Below are 9,765 nucleotides of genomic sequence, written 5' to 3' on the forward strand. Positions count from 1 at the left end.
ACATGTCACTCAAGGCTGTACCATCACTGTCATTCCACAGTGAGCATAATTCCTGAAGGGGTCTGCCAGTCTTACAATTACTTAGACAGAATCTGCATGCCATTTAGGCAGCCCGTGCTTTCAGCACTACGAGAGTGTGTACCCGACCCCATTCAGTCCGCCCCAACACAGTCATTACTGAGGGGGTACCCCTAACACGATTTTCAACCGCGGGGTATGTGCGACCTTAAGTCTTATTCATATGCATTCAGAACACCGCTCTTGGCACTTCGGCCACCACGAGCATCACACCTCTTTGGGTGAAAACAACATACTCTGGCTCTTCGGCCCTTACGAGTCTGGTTGTGTAACCGTTCTCAATGAGCATGCATATGACTCGATCTAAATAGATCGGCTACTCAGCGTATTTTTACGCGACGAGTACAAACCTAGCCAAGGCGCAACCTCTACTCCGGCTCAGCGGCCCTTACGAGCAAGGTGCCCTTGTAGGCACAAGGATACGAGCCGATCTAGCATCGTTCCATCAACGGACATCATTATGCCGTTCCATTGGTTTCGGCAGCTCTTCTGCCGACCATTTCGTCAGCACCTCCCCTGCTCTATCGGCAGCGGTGCGACGAACCCTTCTACGTTTGTAGAAGACAATACATGAACCGGGTAACACTCTTCTATATGTCAGAGTATTCTGCTACGTTCTTTCTGAGCTATTCTTAGCTTCTTCAGGAGTTTCAGCAGCACTTCCTCACTTTTATGGAGAAAGCATGCATTTCTTTTATCCATTTCAGCGGCATCTCCCTTCTTTGGTAGAAAACCGCCACGCTTAATTCGGGAAAATGGATGCGCACCGTTGTGCGTACTTTGCATCCATCAAGGTTGCAGGAACCCTGGGCCATAGCCAGGCCATACGTAATTGACTTAGTTTTTACGTAAAGAGCATTTTGCCAAAAAGTGAAGCCTTTCCAATAGGGGCTTCATTCGTCAAGCAGAATCTTGAACGAGGAGCGGTCAGGGAATCGCATTGGCGATTTGGAGTTGATCTCCATTTGAACGCTCATATTACGCGTCATATATGTAGTATAAGCAGAAGCCTGTGCTTTATACAGCGGCGGCGTAAAGAAATGCATATACTATTATTCAGGGTGTGTAATTGAACGAAATATTCTACATATATAACAAAACAGAAGCCTTGGCATCGTTCGACGCAACGGCGTAAGTAAATACATTGCAGAAAGCAGGAGCCTTGGCATCGTTTGACACGACGGCATAAATAAATGCATAATCGGAAGTGCAGTAATCGGAAGTGCAGAAAACAGGGAGCCTTGGCATCATACGACGCGACGGCAAAGGTAAATTAGATAGCCTGTGCGATATAAGACGCGTCGGCGGAATCAGCAGATATACACCTAGATCTGTATCCAACGATAGTTACGAGGCGAGCGGGTGAACACCGAAGTGTTCTAAAGGGCTCAACCAAGAACTAGGGCGAGATACCATTTTAAAAACGCATATACTGCGTGTTTGAACATAGATATATCCGACGATAGTTACGAGACGAGCGGGTGAACACCGAAGTGTCCAAAAAGGGCTCAATCAAGAACTAAAGCAAGATACTACTTCAGAAAGTATATTCTATATACAAACAATCAAATACTTGAGAGAGATGGATCAACGAAGCGAACTTACTTCAAATCGTGGAAGAAACGACTCCGGGTTGCTTTTTTGGCTTCAAGCCTTCATTCGAGAGGTCAGACTAAGTCAGATGAAGCTGACTTAGTTGAGAAAGAGGTAGAGCAGGTCAAGCTACTCAACCTAAGTGGTTTGAACCAAACAGGGTTCGATCCAAGTCAACTGGGTTCAACAGGTTCGAACTCAGCTCAAGTAGGCTAAGTCTGGGTTCAGAAACCCAAACCAGAATCAAGACCAAAAAGGACTTTGACTTTGACTTTAAACCCAACTAGGTTCAAGTCAAGTCAACTGAGTTTGGACCAGGTCAAGTGGGTTCAGACCCAGGTCAGGTGGGTTAGGACCAGGTCAGGCAGGCTCAGGCTAAGTCAGACAGGCTCATACCAGGTAAGGTGGGCTCAGGTGGGCTAGGCTAGGTAGGGGAGGTTTAGGAGAGAGAGATAAGGCAAGAGAGAGAGGGGGGGTCGATTTTTATGAGAAGAGAGAGAGTGGAGAGGGCTATTTATAGCCCAAGCCCACCTCCTCTTGGGTTTTTTCATGCCCCTTCTACCCCCTTGGCTTCTTTTTAATTCCAAGAGGTTCCTTGGTGTGGGGCCCACTTGGATATTCCATGGGATATTTTTGTGGGTCCCACCAGATATTTTCTGAGGAATATTGCTGTGGGTCCCACCAATATTTCTGTGGGTCCCGCAAGAATTTCGGGTTTCTAGCGATTTTTTTCCGAAAAATTCTGAGTACGCCATTCCCTTCGTATTGACGTAACTAAGAAAGTTGGCTCACAGGAATCCTTTGATTTCATTCAGGTAGGAAGTTATGGCTTCCAGAGGGTTTGAGCATATATTCGCGATTCGACGAATATCCTAAGTATAACTGGCTCGCAGGAATTGATTCGTTTCGCATTCTGAGAAAAATGCTATTTTTACCGGTAAATGCCTCATGAATTTTATTCAGATATTTTCTGAAAAAATTACGGGTCTTACACACGCCACTATTCATCATTGATTTGTTTATACCGTAATCTTTTGTATGAAATCGATAACCATTTACAATGTACCTGTTGTAACATTGCACAACTTGGTCAGACCATTTTCTAAATCCCATATTCCTTGATCTTTAACATCACTATGGCAGACCTACACACAAACATAAACAATGATTGTGATCATGACCAATTAAGTAACTTAGTGTTGTTTACAAGTACACAATTTATGTGAGCATCCTTACCAACTGTTTCAACCACTCTACAAACTTAGTTTCACATTTTTTTTTGTATTTCTGCATCAGTGAGATGTAAAACTTCTCTTCGCAACTCCAGATAAAATCGTCTGCAAACCAGAAATGCTTATATTATCGAACCATGTATGCACGTATAGAACATAAAAGGATTTATAATTGTGTTGCGTCTACATATACTTACTCCATGTATAGGTCGATCGCTGAGCAATTAAAAAGAATATAGATATGTGTTGCGTCTTGCTCTTAATCTGTCAAGAGTCTTGATCGGCAACTACCAAATGCATGCCCAAGTGGTTGAAATATCGACAGCTTGTCAGCTACAGTAAATTGTTCTCCATCATTGTTACGAGGCAGACATGTGTAACATGTTGGAATGTGAGGTTCAAAGTACATAAATGAGAAATTTGAAATCTCTTTTAAAGAGTATACCTCATAAATAGAGCCTTCTACTCTTGATTTAATACAAACCTTTTTTTTAAGGTCAAACATGCATCTGTTAAAAATATACATTTCAAATTTAAAATATCTGTCATTGAATAGACAAATATAAGAAAATATATACCTTTCAAATGAGTACATCCATCAATATTGCATAGGGCCACCAACCCTTAGTTCATATGGCAAATGTATGATCAAATGTTTCATAACATCAAAAAATGCTGGCAGAAAAATCTTTTCTAGCAGACAAACAGTGGTGACGACAGAGTTCTCGAGATTCTTTACATCAGATACTATGACTTTCGATGTGCATAATGTTCTAAAAAATCCACTCAACTCAGACAATACCCCCCATATAGGTTTGTCTAACATATCATGGAATGCTAGGGGTATCAATTGTTGCATAAAGATATGACAATCATGGCTCTTCAACTCATATAATTGTTCATCGTCAATCTTCACAGCCCAAACAATGTTAGAGACATATCCATCTGGAAATCTCAACTATCTCAACCATTGACATACATGCTTTATTTGATTAGGTCCAAGCACGTACTTTGCCTTTGGTTTCAGTACTTTACCATTATACTCTTTGAGTTCCAATTCTGGTCTTTTACATATTACTTTTAAATTCATACGGGCTTTCGGATTATTCTTTGTTTTCTCTTTAACATTCATTACTTTATTAAACACATTATCAAACATATTTTTCTTCACATGCATCACATCTAAATTATATCATATCAATAGGGTTGGCCAATATGGTAGTTCCCAAAAAATAGATTTCTTTGTTCAATTGTGATACTTCACAAATCCAAGGAAGGGTGTCGGACTGCAAGCATCTGTTAATACATCTAGAAAGTATCGCAATCTTCTTAAAATCTCTATGCCAGACAATCTTGTGGATGAACCTTCCATTTCAGTTGTGCCTACTCTAAATGCATTCCTTTGTTGTCAGAATGGATGGTTGCTGGGTAGAAATTGACGATGGCACTCAAACCAGCAAGGTTTTTTTCATGCGTCAATCTAAAAGCTTTGGTATCCTCTATGCAGTATGGACATGTCAACCTCTCATGTGTGCTCTAACCAAATAACATACCATATGCAGGGAAGTCACTGATTGTTCATAGAACAACGACCTTCATATTGAAATTTTATTTTTTGTGGACATCATACGTGGTAACACCGTCATACCACAATATTTTAAGTTCATCAATCAATGACCTTAAATATACATCAAGATTTTGGCCAGGTGAGGTCGGACCATGGATCGATAGAGACAAGAAAAGATTTGGACACTTCATACATAAGCTTGGTGGAAGGTTGTATGTAGTTACAAATACTGGCCAACATGAGTATGAAGTAGATCTACCCTCAAATGGATTAAATCCATTTGTACATAGATCGAGTCTAACATTTCTCACTTCTATTACGAAGTTCTGATACGTGCGATCAAAGTGCTTCAAAGCTTCTGCATCAATAGGATATGTGATCTTGTCTTCATCATGTCGAACTTTATTTGCATGCGATCTCATGTGTTTAGCTGTCCTTGAAGACATATACAATCGTTGCAATCGAGGAGTGATAGGAAAGTAGAGGAGCAACTTGTATGAAACTTCTTTTGATCTTGTGCTACCATTGCCTCTTGTTTTTTGCTTGAACCGAGGATGCCCACATGACGGGCATGATATGTTGTTTTCCTGATCCTTAAAATACAACATGCATTGATTTGGACAAACATTTATCTTTTTATACCCCATACCTAGAGCGTTGACCATAACCTTTGCACGATAGAATTTTTGTGGCAATTTCTCATCTTTGGGCAACATACTTTTCATAATCATGCACAAATAATTAAAACGTGATTGACTCAAATTATACTCAGAATTCAAATTCATTAATTGATGAACTACAGAAAAGATAGTGTGACTCTCGCAACCATTCCAAAGTGGCTCATCAGCATCGTTAAGTAAATCATAAAATCTACTAGCTGCATCGTTTGGTGAGTCTTCATCTACTGCAGTTGTTACATCACTAGGACCCATGGTATAACCCAGTTTTGTTCCTACAACATCAAATATCAAATCCATATATAAATTATTGTGCACAACATTCACCCGTGCATCAAAATTGTTTCTAAATTTTTCACCATGAAACATTTAATTCTGATAATCGCTCACAAAACTCTTCCTGTATAGGTGATGTCTAACGCCATGAGGTACTACAAATCTTGCAGGGACACCTAATCTGACCTGTAAGATCCACTATACTGACACATGCTATTGCAAATTCAATAAAACTTTCAACACCATCCATATATTCATGCGATAACTCATTATCAACTATCCTACAGTACATCCAGTCACGATTTGCAGTCATTTTATCGTATGATATTACAAATAGTATCCTAACCAATTAAAAGAGAATCATTAGAATGTTATGATGAAGAAAATATCAAATTTATCATGCAATATATAATGTCATACAATCACAAGAATTATGATGCGTGCATTGATAACTTAATATTTTCATGTGCAAACTATTCATTAAACGATACATTTACTTGAAACATGATTTCATTATACAATTTCACATATAAGTAATAAACAAATTGAAAGTAACTACATGCAAGCATGGACACAATCACATTCAACATTGCAATACATTGAAAATATTCATATCAAAAAAATGTCAAACATGTACCTGCAGCAAACACACTCCAATATCCTGCTAACTACTACCATGCCTAGCATGAAATCTGTACTCAAAAAATAAGAGCACTTCTATTCTCATACATTTAAATCATGCTCAACATAATCTCCAAACTCCAACAAAATAGTCCTAGATATCAACAACTAAGTGAGTGTGTGAACAGTAAAGTGTTGCATCCAATAAATTAAATAACATGTGATGCGCTTGCATCACGTACTCACCACGGGTATTCACCCAATTTGCATTAATTTTTTAAGTTACTTACCATGGGTGGCGGGGCACAAGCAGGATCCATTGAGAAATCTGCAAGAGACAATGTGTTAAAATGAAGTCACCATCTGCTGAAATGAAAAAATCTTGCATTGGTCTTTTATCTAAAAAATGTGGCCCTTCTAGAAGTCGGGCTTTGGTGCACGTATTAGCTCTAGCTTTACTAGAGTTATTCGAGTAGCAGGAACCATCAAACAAACTATAATTGATTTAATGAGTCATTCACAGTTTCACAGAACGATGCAGTGTGGCCTGTCAAACCGCATGTCAAGCCCTCTGGCAAGATGCATAAGGAAGCTTGCAGTTGAGCTGTCAGCACCGAGTAAGGACACGATTATGCTATGACAAAGTGAAAGCAAACACAGAGATCCCAAAAAGCACACACCGTGCACACAAGCATGAGCACGATGGAGGCATTGAGAAGCCAAGCACCTAGTGGTAAATTAAGGGGTCGACCCCCGACCAAAAAACAAAGGGGGGCGACCCCCTACGGGAAACGCAGGGGGGCGACCCCCCTGCCGAAAAAACCAAAGAGGCAGGGGGTGCCCCCCATCCAGAAAAGCATTGGGGCACCCCCATGCCTGAAAACCAGAGGGCGACCCCCCCTGCCAGAAAAGAAGGGGGGTGACCCCCCTGTCGGAAACGCAGGGGGGCGATCCCCCTGCCGAAAAAACCAAAGAGGCAGAGGACGCCCCTCATCCGGAAAGGCATTGGGGTGCCCCGTTGCTGGAAAAGAAGGAGGGCGAACCCCTGCCAAAAAAGCAGGGGGGTGACCCCCATATCATAAACGCAGGGGGGCGATCCCCCTGCCGGTAAAACCAAAGAGGCAGGGGGCACCTCCCATCCGAAAAGGCATTGAGGCAACCCCCTGTCGGAAAAGAAGGGGGGCGACCTCCTGCCGGAAAACCAGGGGGGCGACCCCCTGCCGAAAAAGCAGGGGGGCGACCCTCCTGCCAAAAAAGCAGGGGGGTGACCCTCTGCCGGAAAAAGTGAAATTAATAGCGATTACCTGAGCATCGTCAGGCGGCGGGTGGCTGACGGGGAGCGGCAGGAGGGTGACGGGGAGCTCGGCCGATGAGCGGCGGGCGGTGGGGGCCGGGGAGAGGCCGACGGACAGGATACGGCGGCGGGAGGGAGAGGGCGGCAGGCTGGAGTAGCAAAATAGGAAAGAGAAAGAGGGCTCTCATTAGGGATTTACATGACATTTAACAACGAATTTAGCGACGAAATAATTCTGTCGCTAAGTCATCGTAAATCTACATAACTAGTTAGCGACGAAAATATTTCATCGCTAACTGCATCGCTAGATAGCGACGACAGACTGTCACTCGCCAAATACATCGCTAAATGTCGTGGTTATTACGACAAAATCTTATGTCACTAAGTCATCACTAATTTGAGACGGATTGTGCGACGAAAGCTATTCCGTCGCTATTTTCGTAAATATTACTAATTTTAGCGATGGATTTATTTCTCTCGTTAATTCATCGCTAGTTAGCGAAAGAACAATTCCGTCGCAAACATCCATCGCTAATTCCCTATTTTCTTGTAGTGTATTGTATAATATATATGTAATTGTGTGCTTGGATAAATTAACTTTGGATACATAGATTTGAGGTTGATATGCTAATGCAGTGAATCACTTTGTGAAATTAGAGTTTGACTCTAAATATGCATGTTTGAAAAGAAATATATCAAGTTTCTCATAATATACATGAAAAGTGAGAGAAATTATGATTGATATGCTTTCTGAATGAATATTTTGGATGAGAATATGATTGAATATTTTTTGACATACTTTGAATGCTTAATGCTTGACTTTTGTTCATGTTTTGGATAATAAAACATAATGATTGGATCTAGATATATTGATCAAAAGTTGATATGATCATGTTCTGATTTTACTTTGATATAGTAAGAGTAAATAACTTGGATTGCACATTTAATAAAGAACGTACTTATGCTTTTCATAATACACATAAAAAGTTAGAGTATTTTGCCATATTTTATGAATTGATTAAATAAGCTTGGTTTGAAATACTTGAAGTTTATAATTGTAAATTATATTTGATCTGTCTGCACAAAGGCTTGGTTAGGTGATCGGCTGAGGCCAAGACACACAAAACACAGAAAATTGCCATGTTTGTACTCATTTGCTGTGTTTTGTGTTTTATACAGAAAATCGTTACACGATGATTTTCTATGTTTGCATTTTGCACAAAAAATGACTATAGGCGTTTGTAATTTTTTGTGGTTTGTGTGGACCGAGTACTTTGTAAAGTACTCTGACTCAATCACCTCTCCAAGCATGCATAATCGACCTAATATTTTAAGGTATACTATAAATAGGCGTAATGTTTGCTACCATCATCATCGGTAAGGACTCCTTACTGAAAATCTGTATTTTTTTTTCACATCTGCCCCCTTCATGTGGTTTACATATTAAGTTTAGTAGAAACTGACCTTTGGATCATGTTTTTCTGAGGTATATGTCAAATTTTATGAAAGTTGAAAAATCAATGGCCTACAATGTGCCAAATTTTTAAACTTAAAAAAAAAATTACATTTTTATATTGAAAAACTATGATCCAAGGGTCCTTACGCAAACTATGATACAGGTTTAGAAAACAATAGATTTTTTCTTCTTTCAGCAGATTTCTACTGCAAAATTTGTAATGATCCGGATCTGAAACCAAATTCAGTCCTCAAGAATTGTATCGGATACAGTGTCGAGTCAAACATGACCCAACCCATGTCAGACCCATCTGCATTTCTATCCTTGAATAGTTTTTCGTACCCGCTTCACATTCATATGACTAAATACTATTGAAGGCCCAAGCTTGGCTGGATAACCTACCATGGAGAGCCAGACTCGTTTCTGGTTTTCCAGTAAAGGATGTAAACCGATTGGGTTCAGGATGGATATCCAACCAAATCCAAGTCTGTTTAGTCATGGATTTGACTGCAGGATTTTCACATCTAACTACAAATCCAAACCCGAGTCCAAATTAAAGCCCAACAAGTTCTGACCAATTATATGTATACAGATCTATTAGAGGATATAATCTAATGGGATTCGGGTTTTATACAAGCTCTATACATCTGAGTCTAAATCCAACTCCAAATCCAATTATCTTAGATCCGATAAAATCCAGTAAGGGTTCCACCAAACCCCAGCTTATCTATCAAAAACAAAAAATAAAAAGTGTTGGCCCGCATTAGTAGTCATGACGCCTCTCGAGCGGGGCCCATAAATTTGAGATAAGTAGGGCCCACTCATTTCAAATGCATGCGATAACGGTAACCATGGGTTATGAGAATTGTGTTCAATACTTTGGGGGCGTTTGGTTGCACAGACAGCAACTTCCATGGGTAACTGCTGTTTGCGTCCAACGCAAGCGGCTTGCTACATGGTGTTCTGCGTCT

Source organism: Nuphar pumila, chromosome 4 (assembly GCF_984573655.1).
Source record: "Nuphar pumila chromosome 4, dmNupPumi1.hap1.1, whole genome shotgun sequence".
Taxonomy (NCBI): domain Eukaryota; kingdom Viridiplantae; phylum Streptophyta; class Magnoliopsida; order Nymphaeales; family Nymphaeaceae; genus Nuphar; species Nuphar pumila.